The sequence below is a fragment of the Mustelus asterias genome, chromosome 8 (genome assembly GCF_964213995.1).
Source record: "Mustelus asterias chromosome 8, sMusAst1.hap1.1, whole genome shotgun sequence".
Classification (NCBI taxonomy): domain Eukaryota; kingdom Metazoa; phylum Chordata; class Chondrichthyes; order Carcharhiniformes; family Triakidae; genus Mustelus; species Mustelus asterias.
Genome location: NC_135808.1, coordinates 138,483,450 through 138,498,123, shown reverse-complemented (window position 1 = coordinate 138,498,123; position 14,674 = coordinate 138,483,450). Strand labels below are relative to the sequence as shown.

The window sequence follows — 14,674 nt, the reverse complement described above, 5'->3', positions numbered from 1 at the left end:
TCCCTTTACACATCCTCATCAAACACTCCCAGGACAGGTACAGCACGGGGTTAGACACACAGTAAACTCCCTCTGCACATCCTCATCAAACACTCCCAGGACAGGTACAGCACGGGGTTAGATACACAATAAACTCCCTCTGCACATCCTCATCAAACACTCCCAAGACAGGTACAGCACGGGGTTAGATACACAGTAAACTCCCTCTACACATCCTCATCAAACACTCCCAGGACAGGTACAGCACGGGGTTAGATACAGAGTAAAGCTCCCTCTACACATCCTCATCAAACACTCCCAGGACAGGTACAGCACGGGGTTAGATACACAGTAAACTCCCTCGACACTTTCCCCATCAAACACTCCCAGGATAAGTACAGCACGGGTTAGATACACAGTAAACTCCATCTACACAGTCTCCATCAAACACTCCCTGGACAAGTACTGCACGGGGTTAGATACAAAGTAAACTCCCTCCACACTGTCCCCATCGAACACTCCCAGGACAGGTACAGCACGGGGTTAGATACAGAGTAAAGCTCCCTCTACACTCTCCTCATCAAACACTCCCAGGACATGTATAGCAGGGGGTTAGATACATAGTAAACTCCCTTTCCCCTGCCCCATGAAACACTCCCAGGACAGGTACAGCATGGGGTTAGATACACAGTAAACTCCCTCTACACATCCTCATCAGACACTCCCAGGACAGGTACAGCACGGGGTTAGATACAGAGTAAATCTCTCTCTGGGATTCCAGGAATATTCATGCACTGTAATGATCTCTGGAACAATTCTGAATCAGTCTGTGCGATCCATCACACCGCACTCTCCACTGAGCAGTTACACAGCTAAATCATTATGTTGCTGGAGGGTTGGAGAATGATGTTATGTGTCAAATTTGATGTGTCAAACCATCATGTATTTATAGACAGGAATTATAAATCAGCTCAACATTTGGAAACAACTGAAAAATCTCATGTCATTCTCACTGGGAGTGATTCCCCCGTCAGTGGGAGTGATTCCCCCGTCAGTGGGAGTGATTCCCCCGTCAGTGGGAGTGATTCCCCCGTCAGTGGGAGTGACCCCCCGTCACTGGGAGTGACCCGCCGTCAGTGGGAGTTGAAGTGGGGAAAAACATAAAATGGCTGCCTGGCACATAAAAAGGTCATGATGTGGAGATGCCGGCGTTGGACTGGGGTAAGCACAGTAAGAAGTCTCACAACACCAGGTTAAAGTCCAACAGGTTTATTTGGTAGCAAATGCCACTAGCTTTCAGAGCGCTGCCCCTTCGTCAGATGGAGTGGTCTCTGTTCTCCAACAGTGCACAGACACAGAAATCAAGTTACAGAATACTAATTAGAATGCAAATCTCTACAGCCAGCCAGGTCTTAAAGGTACAGATAATGTGGGTGGAGGGAACATTAAACACAGGTTAAAGAGATGTGTATTGTCTCCAGACAGAACAGCTAGTGAGATTCTGCAAGACCATGGGCAAGCTGTGGGGGTTACTGATAATGTGACATAAATCCAACATCCCGGTTTAGGCCGTCCTCATGTGTGCGGAACTTGGCTATCAGTTTCTGCTCAGCGACTCTGCGCTGTCGTGTGTCGTGAAGGCCGCCTTGGAGAACGCTTACCTGAAGATCAGAGGCTGAATGCCCGTGACTGCTGAAGTGCTCCCCCACAGGAAGAGAACAGTCTTGCCTGGTGATTGTCGAGCGGTGTTCATTCATCCGTTGTCGCAGCGTCTGCATGGTTTCCCCAATGTACCATGCCTCGGGACATCCTTTCCTGCAGCGTATCAGGTAGACAACGTTGGCCGAGTTGCAAGAGTATGTACCGTGTACCTGGTGGATGGTGTTCTCACGTGAGATGATGGCATCCGTGTCGATGATCCGGCACGTCTTGCAGAGGTTGCTGTGGCAGGGTTGTGTGGTGTCATGGTCACTTTTCTCCTGAAGGCTGGGTAGTTTGCTGCGGACAATGGTCTGTTTGAGGTTGTGCGGTTGTTTGAAGGCAAGAAGTGGGGGTGTGGGGATGGCCTTGGCGAGATGTTCGTCTTCATCAATGACATGTTGAAGGCTCCGGAGGAGATGCCGTAGCTTCTCCGCTCCGGGGAAGTACTGGACAACGAAGGGTACTCTGTCCATCGTGTCCCGTGTTTGTCTTCTGAGGAGGTCGGTGCGGTTTTTTGCTGTGGCGCGTCGGAACTGTTGATCGATGAGTCGAGCGCCATATCCTGTTCTTATGAGGGCATCTTTCAGCGTCTGGAGGTGTCTGTTGTGATCCTCCTCATCCGAGCAGATCCTGTGTATACGGAGGGCTTGTCCGTAGGGGATGGCTTCTTTAACGTGTTAAAAAGTTTAAAAAGCTGCCTGGTGTACTGCGGAGTGCCAGTGCCTTTCTCCACGAAGCTTCATCAAATAAAACTGTATTGTTGAACCTCCAGTCTGACTCCGGTGGCAGTTTTCCCACAACAGAGTGATTCCCCGTCACTGGGAGTGATTCCCCGTCACTGGGGTTGATTCCCCGTCACTGTGAGTGATTCCCGTCACTGGGAGTGATTCCTGGCACTGGGAGTGATTCCCCGTCACTCTGGGGTTGATTCCCCGTCACTCTGGGGTTGATTCCTGACCCTGGGAATGACACAATTCCAAGTCTGGATGGAGAGTGTTTAGTGGGAAGTTGCAGGTTGTGGTTTTCCCAGGTATCTGCTGCCGTAGTTGTTCAGGGTGGTGAAGGTGACGGGTTTGGGAGGAGATGTTGGAGTATCCTTGGCGAATTGCTACACTGCGATGATAGATTGAGTGTGGCTCAGACACTGGAAGAAGCTTCTTCAGGAACAGACACATTACTGATCGACCTGAGATCAGTAAGACTGAATCGGCTGAAACTCCTTTTGTAAATGATCAGAGTACCAGCCTTTCAGGCTGAATCTGTGGGAAGGGATTGTTGTCGTGATCAATAAAACTAAAGCTGGTGATAAAGGTGGAGATTGTGGCAATATACAGAGATAATGGAGATTAATGAATCTACAATTGTCACAGCATCGACTAAAGGCATTAACTAAAGCTGCATATTGCAATAGATTATTTTTAATTCTGTGTAAATCGAATCGAGTGAACATTAGTAACAGAATCCGTAAGCTGAGTAAAGTATGAATGAATAATCAAACAGTACAGATGTTAAGTGCTCCTGAATTACCTGTGCCCTCTGTGAATAATGAACAGCTCTGAGTCCCAGAGCTGGAATCAGTGGTTCAATGAAATGATGTTGTGTAAACGGTGTGAATTCCCCAGGAGAATGGCTGGCTGGGTGTTCAGTGTGAAAGAACATTGAGGGAGTGGTGAGAGACAGAGACACTATCTCACTGTCTCACTCCAACATTCCCTCAAACTCTCTCTTATTCTCAATCGCTAACACTGACACACTTCTCCACCTGGTTTCTTGTTTATTGTCCCAGTGGAACTTGCAGATAGTGAGGAACATTGTCAGAGGCTACAGAAGGATATAGATAGGCTGGAAATTTGGGCAAGGAAATGGCAGATGGAGTTCAATCCTGATAAATGCGAAGTGATGCATTTTGGTGGGAATAATGTAGGGAGGAGCTACACGATAAATGGAAGAACCATAAAGGGTGTAGAGTCGCAGAGGGACCTGGGTTTGCAAGTCCACAGATCTTTGAAGGTGACGTCACAGGTGGAGAAGGTGGTGAAGAAGGCATATGGCATGCTTGCCTTTATAGGACGGGGCATAGAGTATAAGAGTTGGGGTCTGATGTTGCAGATGTATAGAACGTTGGTTCGGCCGCATTTGGAATACTGCGTCCAGTTCTGGTCGCCACACTACCAGAAGGACGTTGAGGCTTTGGAGAGAGTACAGAGGAGGTTTACCAGGATGTTGCCTGGTATGGAGGGGCTTGGTTATGAGGAGAGATTGGGGAAACTGGGGTTGTTCTCCTTGGAAAGACGGAGGATGAGGGGAGACTTAATAGAGGTGTATAAAATTATGAAAGGCATAGATAGGGTGAACGGTGGGAAGCTTTTCCCCGGGTCGGTGGTGACGTTCACGAGGGGTCATAGGTTCAAGGTGAAGGGGGGGAGGTTTAACACAGATATCAGAAGGACATATTTCACACAGAGGGTCGTGGGGGCCTGGAATGTGTTGCCGGGCAAGGTGGTGGAGGCGGACACACTGGGAACGTTTTAGACTTATCTAGACAGCTATATGAACGGAGTGGGAATGGAGGGATACAAAAGAGTGGTCTAGTTTGGACCAGGGAGTGGCGCGGGCTAATTGTTCCTTGTTTCTCGTTTCATGGCTTCATTCTATGATCATCTTGCTGGTGCCAGTACAGAGCGAGACTGCGGATAGTTGGGAACCTGTCTCGGGGGCAGGGAATTCATATGGTGTTCGTGGAAGTGGCAATGACTAGGGTTGGGAAGCATTTTCCGATCAGGGCCATTGTGATCTCCTGGACTCGTTTCGATCGCCTCAGGGGGTCGGAGAGGAATTTCCCAGATTTATTTTCCCCATATTGGCCCTGGGGTTTTCACTCTGGGTTTTCGCCTCTCCCTGGAGATCACATGGTCTGGAATGGGGGTTGGGGGTGAGTTAATAGGTTGTGATGAACAAAGCATCGTAGCTGTGAGGGACAGCTCAGTGGATAGGATATTGGTATGTAGATAGGCTGGAAAATTGGGCGGGGATCCTGGATTCAGGATTCAATCCTGGACCGGGGAGCGGCGCGGGCTTGGAGGGCCGAAGGGCCTGTTCCTGTGCTGTATTGTTCTTTGTTCTTTGTTGGAACAATCTGTGTCTGTGTCGCCTCCAGGCCCGACTATTCCAATATTCTCCGAACTGAGTCTCCAATCTCCATCCGACAAAAACTTCAGCTCCTCCCAAACTCTCTTGTGTGTATCCCACGTCCTGTACCCCCCACCCCCTGTGTTCACTGACCCACACTGCCTTCTGGTTCCCCCCCCCCAACCCCCTGTGCCCACTGACCCACACTGCCACAGAGGGTCAGTACTGAGGGAGTGCTGCACTGTCAGAGGGTCAGTACTGAGGGAGTGCTGCACTGTCAGAGGGTCAGTACTGAGGGAGTGCCGCACTGTCAGAGGGTCAGTACTGAGGGAGTGCTGCACTGTCAGAGGGTCAGTGCTGAGGGAGTGCTGCACTGTCAGAGGGTCAGTACTGAGGGAGTGCCGCACTGTCAGAGGGTCAGTGCTGAGGGAGTGCTGCACTGTCAGAGGGTCAGTACTGAGGGAGTGCCGCACTGTCAGAGGGTCAGTACTGAGGGAGTGCTGCACTGTCAGAGGGTCAGTACTGAGGGAGTGCCGCACTGTCAGAGGGTCAGTACTGAGGGAGTGCCGCACTGTCAGAGGGTCAGTACTGAGGGAGTGCTGCACTGTCAGAGGGTCAGTACTGAGGGAGTGCCTCACTGTCAGAGGGTCAGTACTGAGGGGTTGGATAAAACTGGGGAGTCAGTTCACTCCTGCTCAACCAGCAGTGAACAATGTGGGGCTATCTCGTCCCGTGAAAAACTGGGTGGCCTTACCCAAGGACTGGTTGGAACAGAAGTTTGTCTTTATTTAAAATATGAAATCTTGTGGTGGAATGCTGTTCATTACTGGGGGTTCACATTCCTCTTTAAATGTTAAACATCTCTAACAGGATTGTAACAATGATGTGGATTGTAACACATCAGGTTCTCTCACTCCTTAATCTCAGGATTTTGTTCTATTACCCTCACCCTGTTGGAATGTAACTGGCTTTTCCTTAACGATCACCCATTGCTCTGTTACAGATTTTCCGATCCGCTTGTGGCTCAATCCCTTTCCATTCCATTGAAATCAACCCTCTTCCAAATGAGACATTCTATTTTAGATTAAGAACAATACAGCACAGGAACAGGCCCTTCGGCCCTCCAAGCCCGCGCCGCTCCCTGGTCCAAACTAGACCATTCTTTTGTATCCCTCCATTCCCACTCCGTTCATGTGGCTATCTAGATAAGTCTCAAACATTCCCAGTGTGTCCGCCTCCACCACCTTGCCCGGCAGCGCATTCCAGGCCCCCACCACCCTCTGTGTAAAATACGTCCTTCTGATATCCGTGTTAAACCTCCCCCCCCTCACCTTGAACCTATGACCCCTTGTGAACGTCACCACCGATCTGGGAAAAAGATTCCCACCGTTCACCCTATCTATGCCTTTCATAATTTTATACACCTCTATTAAGTCTCCCCTCATCCTCCGTCTTTCCAGTGAGAACAACCCCAGTTTACCCAATCTCTCCTCATAACTAAGCCCTTCCATACCAGGCAACATCCTGGTAAACCTCCTCTGCACTCTCTCTAAAGCCTCCACATCCTTCTGGTAGTGTGGCGACCAGAACTGGGCGCAGTATTCCAAATGCGGCCGAACCAACGTTCTATACATCTGCAACATCAGACCCCAACTTTTATACTCTATGCCCCGTCCTATAAAGGCAAGCATGCCATATGCCTTCTTCACTACCTTCTCCACCTGTGACGTCACCTTCAAGGATCTGTGGACTTGCACACCCAGGTCCCTCTGCGTATCTACACCCTTTATGGTTCTGCCATTTATCGTATCGCTCCCCCCTACGTTAGTTCTACCAAAATGCATCACTTCGCATTTATCTGGATTGAACTCCATCTGCCATTTCTTTGCCCAAATTTCCAGCCTATCTATATCCTTCTGTAGCCTCTGACAATGTTCCTCACTATCTGCAAGTCCAGCCATTTTTGTGTCGTCCGCAAACTTACTGATCACCCCAGTTACACCTTCTTCCAGATCGTTTATATAAATCACAAACAGCAGAGGTCCCAACACAGAGCCCTGCGGAAATTGATTGTTCCTTGTTCTTCTGCATTCCCAGTCTAAACCTGCTCCTATTCCTGATGTTCTCAGTTAGGAAGGTTCCCCACCATCTCCTTCGAGTAACTCAGGATGGACGATAAACACTGGCCATGTCGGTGACGCCCACATTCCAAGAATTGATTTGATAAATGAACGGCAGGTTGAAGCTGACATCTTGCCAGGAAACTCGATGGGATTTGCAGCTTTGAAATTTAATTAGAAAGAATCTGAGTTGGCAGAAATGAATGTTTGTTCAAGTTAATGAAACCCAGAACTCTGCACCTGGTGTTTGTGTCTAAACATTTCAGTAATGAGCCGACCAGAGGGAGGCTTCAGAGAACCGAAAAAAGATTGGAGAAAGAATGAGAATCTCCAGTAAATCTTCAACAAGCAGTGCTTCATCCTCCATTATTGACAGGGCCCTGTGTAAATCTGTCCTTATAGATTACAATCACATTTCATTACACAGTCTGCTTCCAATTTTCAACCCTCCTTCCTCAATGGCTGACCTCCTACTGATGAAAGGGCTCCAATAAAGGGACTTCTCCCCAAGTGAATCCCCCTCAGAGTCCCCGGCTCACACAGACACAGAGCTGTGAATGTGTGTTCCAGAATTCCTTTGTCTGTGAAATCAGGAAAAAGACCAGACGGAATGTCAAAATATCAACAAATACAATCAAGAAAAACCAAAATGCCTTTTATAGAATCACCGCAGTGCAGAAGAAGGCCAGTCAGCCCATCGAGTCTGCACTCACTCTCCAACAGAGCATCCCACCCAAACCCTATCCCACAGGCCCACATATTTAATATCCCCCTAACCTACACATCTTTGGACATCAAGGGTAATTTAGCATAGGCAGTCCACCTACCCTGGACTGTGGGAGGAAACCGGAGCACCCGGGGGAAACCCACGCAGACACGAGGAGAACGTGCAGAGACAGTGACCCAAGCTAGGAATTGAAGCCGGGTCCCTGGCGCTGTGAGGCAGCGGTGCTCACCGTGTGACACTGTGCCACAGTGCCGCCTGTGTTATACAAACATCAGAAACAAGAGGGTAACGAAGGAAAGAGTGGGACCGAAGAGACCAGATAATTAACTTGTGTCTGGAATGAAGACATGAGCATTGGTCACAATTAATACTTTGCTTTTGTCTTCACGGAGAGAGGGATGAGGCAGACACTGCAGTGGAGGAGGAGGAATATGGAATATTGATGAGAGAGGGAATGTGGAGATGTTTAGCTGATGTGAGGAATCAGAGGAATAGAGAACGGTTATCATCGCGCCATAGGGTGTCACGGTGTCACAGTGGTTAGCACTGCTGCCTCACAGTGCCAGGGACCTGGGTTTGATTCCCGGCTTGGGTCGCTGTCTGTGTGGAGACTGCACGTTTTCCCTGTGTCTGTGTGGGTTTCCTCCGGGTGCTCCAGTTTCCCCCCACAGTCCAAAGATGTGTGGGTTAGGTGGATTGACCATGCTAGTGTCGGGGGACTAGCGAGGGTAAATGCATGGGTTTATGGGGTTAGGGTCTGGGTGGAATTGTGGTTGGTGCAGACTCGATGGGCCGAATGGCCTCCTTCTGCAATGTAGGATTCTATGATTCATTGTTAGAGAGGGAGAAGGGGACAGACTGAGTGATTCCGGGTCAGTGAGAGAGAGACCGAGTGATTCCGGGTCAGTGAGAGAGAGACCGAGTGATTCTGGGTTAATCAAAGACAATGTGGATTTGTTGAGGGAAGGTTCTGAGTGACTAATATAAATGAATATATTGAGGAGGTAACAAGGAGGGCTAATGAGGGGAATGTGTTTGATGCAGTTTATATGGATTTTAGCAAGGTTTTGGATAAGGTTCCACACGACAGACTGGTCAGAAAATTAATTACACATCACAAAGTTTCAATTTGGATCCAAAATTGTCTCAGAGACAGGGGGTAAAGGGTAAAAATCGAGGGGTGTTCCTGTGACAGGAAGACTGTTTGCAGTGAGGGGTTCAGAGAGCTCAGTACTGGAGCACACACTGCACATCATTGATATCAGTGATTTAGATTGAAATATAGGGGGTGTGATTAAGAGGGTATGGAGCAGATTTATGAGGATGTTGTGGGAACGGAGAATTGTAACTCTGAGGAATGATTGGAGAGGTTGGGGTGGATTTCTGTGGAACCGGTGAGTGTGAGGAGAGATCACATTGAGGTGAATAAAATGATGAGGGGCCTGGATAGAGAGGATGGGAAGGCCCTGTTTCCATTGGCAGACAGGCCAATAGCACAGAGGAATAGATTAAAGTCATTGGTAGAAGGATTGATGGGAAGTTGAAGAGAAATATTTGGGTCAGGAATTCATTGGCTGAAAGGGTGGGAGAGACGGAGACCCGTTGGACATTTAAAAACCACTGGGATTTACACAGGAGGTTCTGGAAGCGACAGAGCTGTGGATCACAAGCTGGGCGGTGGGATGAGACCAGGAACTGTTTGTAAACCAGCGCAGACATGATGGTCTGGCTGCTTTTTATTCATCTTGTTCCCAGTTGGAATAAGGACACTGAAGTGGCATGGTGGCACAGTGGTTAACACTGCTATCTCACAGCGCCAGGGACCCGGGTTCAATCCCTGGCCTTGGGTGATTATGTGGAGTTTGCACGTTCTCCCCGTATCTGTGTGGGTTTCCTCCGGGTGCTCCAGTTTCCTGCCACACTCCAAAGATATGCAGGTTAGGTGGATTGGCCAATGCTAAATTGTCCCTCAGTATCCCAAGATGTTTAGTTTAGATGGATTAGCCATGGTGTGGGGTTATAGGAGTAGTGGCGGGAGAGTGTCTGGGTAAGGTACTCAGTCAGAGAGTCATTGCAGACTCGATGGGCCGAATGGCATCTTCTGCACAGCAGGGGTTCTATGATTCTATGTTAATATCCTGATGACATCATCACTCGTTTGGGTGGGTGAACGGGCGGTCTATCCGAACAGCCCGGAGAGTAAATATCTTTCCAATAAAGCTTTGTATTTGTACTTTGTGGTCTGTTAGCCAATCCTTTAAAAAAAAACACAAAGAAAACTGGCGACGAGGTGGTTGATCCACAAAGCAAACACCCGGAAAAGAATCCGTCTACGTTCAGATACCGAGTGAGACTTAAGTTAAAAAACACTGCTGCACTGGAGCTGGCGATGGAGGGGTGCCGGATAACCGGAGCAGCCATTAAAGAAACTGAAATTTAAACAAAGATTTCAGAGAAACAACATTGAAAAGAAGCTCGTCACACGCGGTGCTCGGAAAGATCTGGAACAGGGCAGGGAGTGTTGCCGGGAGGTTTTGGCACCGTGAGATTGTACGATGAGAACACAGAGCAGTGAAGCTCACACACTGAAAGATTCAAATACTTTATCCAAATGAACTAATTTGTAGCGGACATTGTAGTCTCAATTGTCCTGAGTACAATGGCGGGGGGGGGGGGTGGGGGGGGCGGGGAGGTGCGGGGGGAGAAACATTCAGCCTCCTGGGAAGTCTGGTGCAGCTGGAAAAGCCAGTCTGGAAAACCTATAATGAGATTGTGGAGATTCTCATCTGAACCTTTGGTCATCTTCCAGGGTCAAGAAATAGAACCAACCAGAAGGTGAATCATTCACACGGTTCAGAGCAACTTTGAAGAGGTTATCTGAACACTGTGAATTTGGGAATGTCTTGAATGACACCATTAGAGACAGACTAGTGTGGGGTTCAAGAAATGAAGCGATCTAAAAGCAATAATTAACAGGGAGCAACTTTAAAAAGTTATTTTTATTTATTTTATGGGATGTGGGCATCGATAACGAGCCCAACATTTATTACCCGGTCCTAAACTGCCCTCCATTTCAGAGAGCAATTCAGAGTCACCCACAATCCTGTGGGTCTGGAGTCACATGGAAGCCAGAGCGGGTAACGACACCAGTCTTTCCCTAAAGGAAATGAGCAAACCAGATCGGTTTATCGGGAAATCACAAACGGTTTCAAGGTCATCATTAGACTTTTCATTCCATATTTTATTGAATTCAAAATCTGTCAAGCTCGGATTCGAACCCGGACCACCCAGAACGTAACACTGAGTCTCTGGGTCACGAGTCCAGTGATAATACCATGATGCGACTGCCTCCCCTCAGCACTGACCCCCTGACAGTGCGGCACTCCCTCAGTACTGACCCTCTGACAGTGCGGCACTCCCTCAGTACTGACCCCCTGACAGTGCGGCACTCCCTCAGTACTGACCCCCTGACAGTGCGGCACTCCCTCAGTACTGACCCTCTGACAGTGCGGCACTCCCTCAGTACTGACCCCCTGACAGTGTGGCACTCCCTCAGTACTGACCCTCTGACAGTGCGGCACTCCCTCAGTACTGACCCTCTGACAGTGCAGCACTCCCTCAGTACTGACCCTCTGACAGTGCGGCACTCCCTCAGTACTGACCCTCTGACAGTGCGGCACTCCCTCAGTACTGACCCTCTGACAGTGCGGCACTCCCTCAGTACTGACCCTCTGACAGTGCGGCACTCCCTCAGCACTGACCCTCTGACAGTGCGGCACTCCCTCAGTACTGACCCTCTGACAGTGCGGCACTACCTCAGTACTGACCCTCTGACAGTGCGGCACTCACTCAGTACTGACCCTCTGACAGTGCGGCACTCACTCAGTACTGACCCGCTGACAGTGCAGCACTCCCTCAGTACTGACCCTCTGACAGTGCGGCACTCCCTCAGTACTGACCCTCTGACAGTGCGGCACTCCCTCAGTACTGACCCTCTGACAGTGCAGCACTCCCTCAGTACTGACCCTCTGACAGTGCGGCACTCCCTCAGTACTGACCCCCTGACAGTGCGGCACTCCCTCAGTACTGACCCTCTGACAGTGCGGCACTCCCTCAGTACTGACCCCCTGACAGTGCGGCACTCCCTCAGTACTGACCCTCTGACAGTGCGGCACTCCCTCAGCACTGACCCTCTGACAGTGCAGCACTCCCTCAGTACTGACCCCCTGACAGTGCGGCACTCCCTCAGTACTGACCCTCTGACAGTGCGGCACTCCCTCAGTACTGACCCCCTGACAGTGCGGCACTCCCTCAGTACTGACCCTCTGACAGTGCGGCACTCCCTCAGTACTGACCCCCTGACAGTGCGGCACTCCCTCAGTACTGACCCTCTGACAGTGCGGCACTCCCTCAGTACTGACCCCCTGACAGTGCGGCACTCCCTCAGTACTGACCCTCTGACAGTGCGGCACTCCCTCAGTACTGACCCCCTGACAGTGCGGCACTCCCTCAGTACTGACCCCCTGACAGTGCGGCACTCCCTCAGCACTGACCCTCTGACAGTGCGGCACTCCCTCAGTACTGATCCTCTGACAGTGCGGCACTCCCTCAGTACTGACCCTCTGACAGTGCGGCACTCCCTCAGTACTGACCCCCTGACAGTGCGGCACTCCCTCAGTACTGACCCTCTGACAGTGCGGCACTCCCTCAGTACTGACCCCCTGACAGTGCGGCACTCCCTCAGCACTGACCCTCTGGCAGTGCGGCACTCCCTCAGTACTGACCCTCTGACAGTGCGGCACTCCCTCAGTCCTGACCCTCTGACAGTGCGGCACTCCCTCAGTACTGACCCCCTGACAGTGCGGCACTCCCTCAGTACTGACCCCCTGACAGTGCGGCACTCCCTCAGCACTGACCCTCTGACAGTGCGGCACTCCCTCAGTACTGACCCTCTGACAGTGCAGCACTCCCTCAGTACTGACCCTCTGACAGTGCGGCACTCCCTCAGTACTGACTCTCTGACAGTGCAGCACTCCCTCAGTACTGACCCTCTGACAGTGCGGCACTCCCTCAGTACTGACTCTCTGACAGTGCAGCACTCCCTCAGTACTGACCCTCTGACAGTGCGGCACTCCCTCAGTACTGACCCTCTGACAGTGCAGCACTCCCTCAGTACTGACCCTCTGACAGTGCGGCACTCCCTCAGTACTGACCATCTGACCGTACGGCACTCCCTCAGTACTGACCCTCTGACAGTGCGGCACTCCCTCAGTACTGACCCCCTGACAGTGCGGCGCTCCCTCAGTACTGACCCCCTGACAGTGCGGCACTCTCTCAGTACTGACCCTCTGACAGTGCAGCACTCCCTCAGTACTGACCCTCTGACCGTGCAGCACTCCCTCAGCACTGACCCTCTGACAGTGCAGCACTCCCTCAGTACTGACCCCCTGACAGTGCGGCACTCTCTCAGTATTGACCCTCTGACAGTGCAGCACTCCCTCAGTACTGACCCTCTGACCGTGCGGCACTCCCTCAGCACTGACCCTCTGACAGTGCAGCACTCCCTCAGTACTGACCCTCTGACAGTGCGGCACTCTCTCAGTACTGACCCTCTGACAGTGCGGCACTCCCTCAGTACTGACCCTCTGACAGTGCGGCACTCCCTCAGCACTGACCCTCTGACAGTGCAGCACTCCCTCAGTACTGACCCTCTGACAGTGCGGCACTCCCTCAGTACTGACCCCCTGACAGTGCGGCACTCCCTCAGTACTGACCCTCTGACAGTGCGGCACTCCCTCAGCACTGACCCTCTGACAGTGCAGCACTCCCTCAGTACTGACCCCCTGACAGTGCGGCACTCCCTCAGTACTGACCCTCTGACAGTGCGGCACTCCCTCAGTACTGACCCCCTGACAGTGCGGCACTCCCTCAGTACTGACCCTCTGACAGTGCGGCACTCCCTCAGTACTGACCCCCTGACAGTGCGGCACTCCCTCAGTACTGACCCTCTGACAGTGCGGCACTCCCTCAGTACTGACCCCCTGACAGTGCGGCACTCCCTCAGTACTGACCCTCTGACAGTGCGGCACTCCCTCAGTACTGACCCCCTGACAGTGCGGCACTCCCTCAGTACTGACCCCCTGACAGTGCGGCACTCCCTCAGCACTGACCCTCTGACAGTGCGGCACTCCCTCAGTACTGACCCTCTGACAGTGCGGCACTCCCTCAGTACTGACCCTCTGACAGTGCGGCACTCCCTCAGTACTGACCCCCTGACAGTGCGGCACTCCCTCAGTACTGACCCTCTGACAGTGCGGCACTCCCTCAGTACTGACCCCCTGACAGTGCGGCACTCCCTCAGCACTGACCCTCTGACAGTGCGGCACTCCCTCAGTACTGACCCTCTGACAGTGCGGCACTCCCTCAGTACTGACCCTCTGACAGTGCGGCACTCCCTCAGTACTGACCCCCTGACAGTGCGGCACTCCCTCAGTACTGACCCCCTGACAGTGCGGCACTCCCTCAGCACTGACCCTCTGACAGTGCGGCACTCCCTCAGTACTGACCCTCTGACAGTGCAGCACTCCCTCAGTACTGACCCTCTGACAGTGCGGCACTCCCTCAGTACTGACTCTCTGACAGTGCAGCACTCCCTCAGTACTGACCCTCTGACAGTGCGGCACTCCCTCAGTACTGACTCTCTGACAGTGCAGCACTCCCTCAGTACTGACCCTCTGACAGTGCGGCACTCCCTCAGTACTGACCCTCTGACAGTGCCGCACTCCCTCAGTACTGACCCTCTGACAGTGCGGCACTCCCTCAGTACTGACCCTCTGACCGTACGGCACTCCCTCAGTACTGACCCTCTGACAGTGCGGCACTTCCTCAGTACTGACCCCCTGACAGTGCGGCGCTCCCTCAGTACTGACCCCCTGACAGTGCGGCACTCTCTCAGTACTGACCCTCTGACAGTGCAGCACTCCCTCAGTACTGACCCTCTGACCGTGCAGCACTCCCT

At 51.6% G+C, this 14,674-nt stretch overlaps 1 protein-coding gene across 1 annotated transcript in view; it reads right to left on the bottom strand.

Moving 5' to 3' along the window:
* The window catches only part of LOC144497597 (netrin-G1-like), an 80,980-nt gene that overhangs the window by 32,345 nt on the left and 33,961 nt on the right, over positions 1–14,674 (bottom strand). The window lies entirely within an intron of this gene.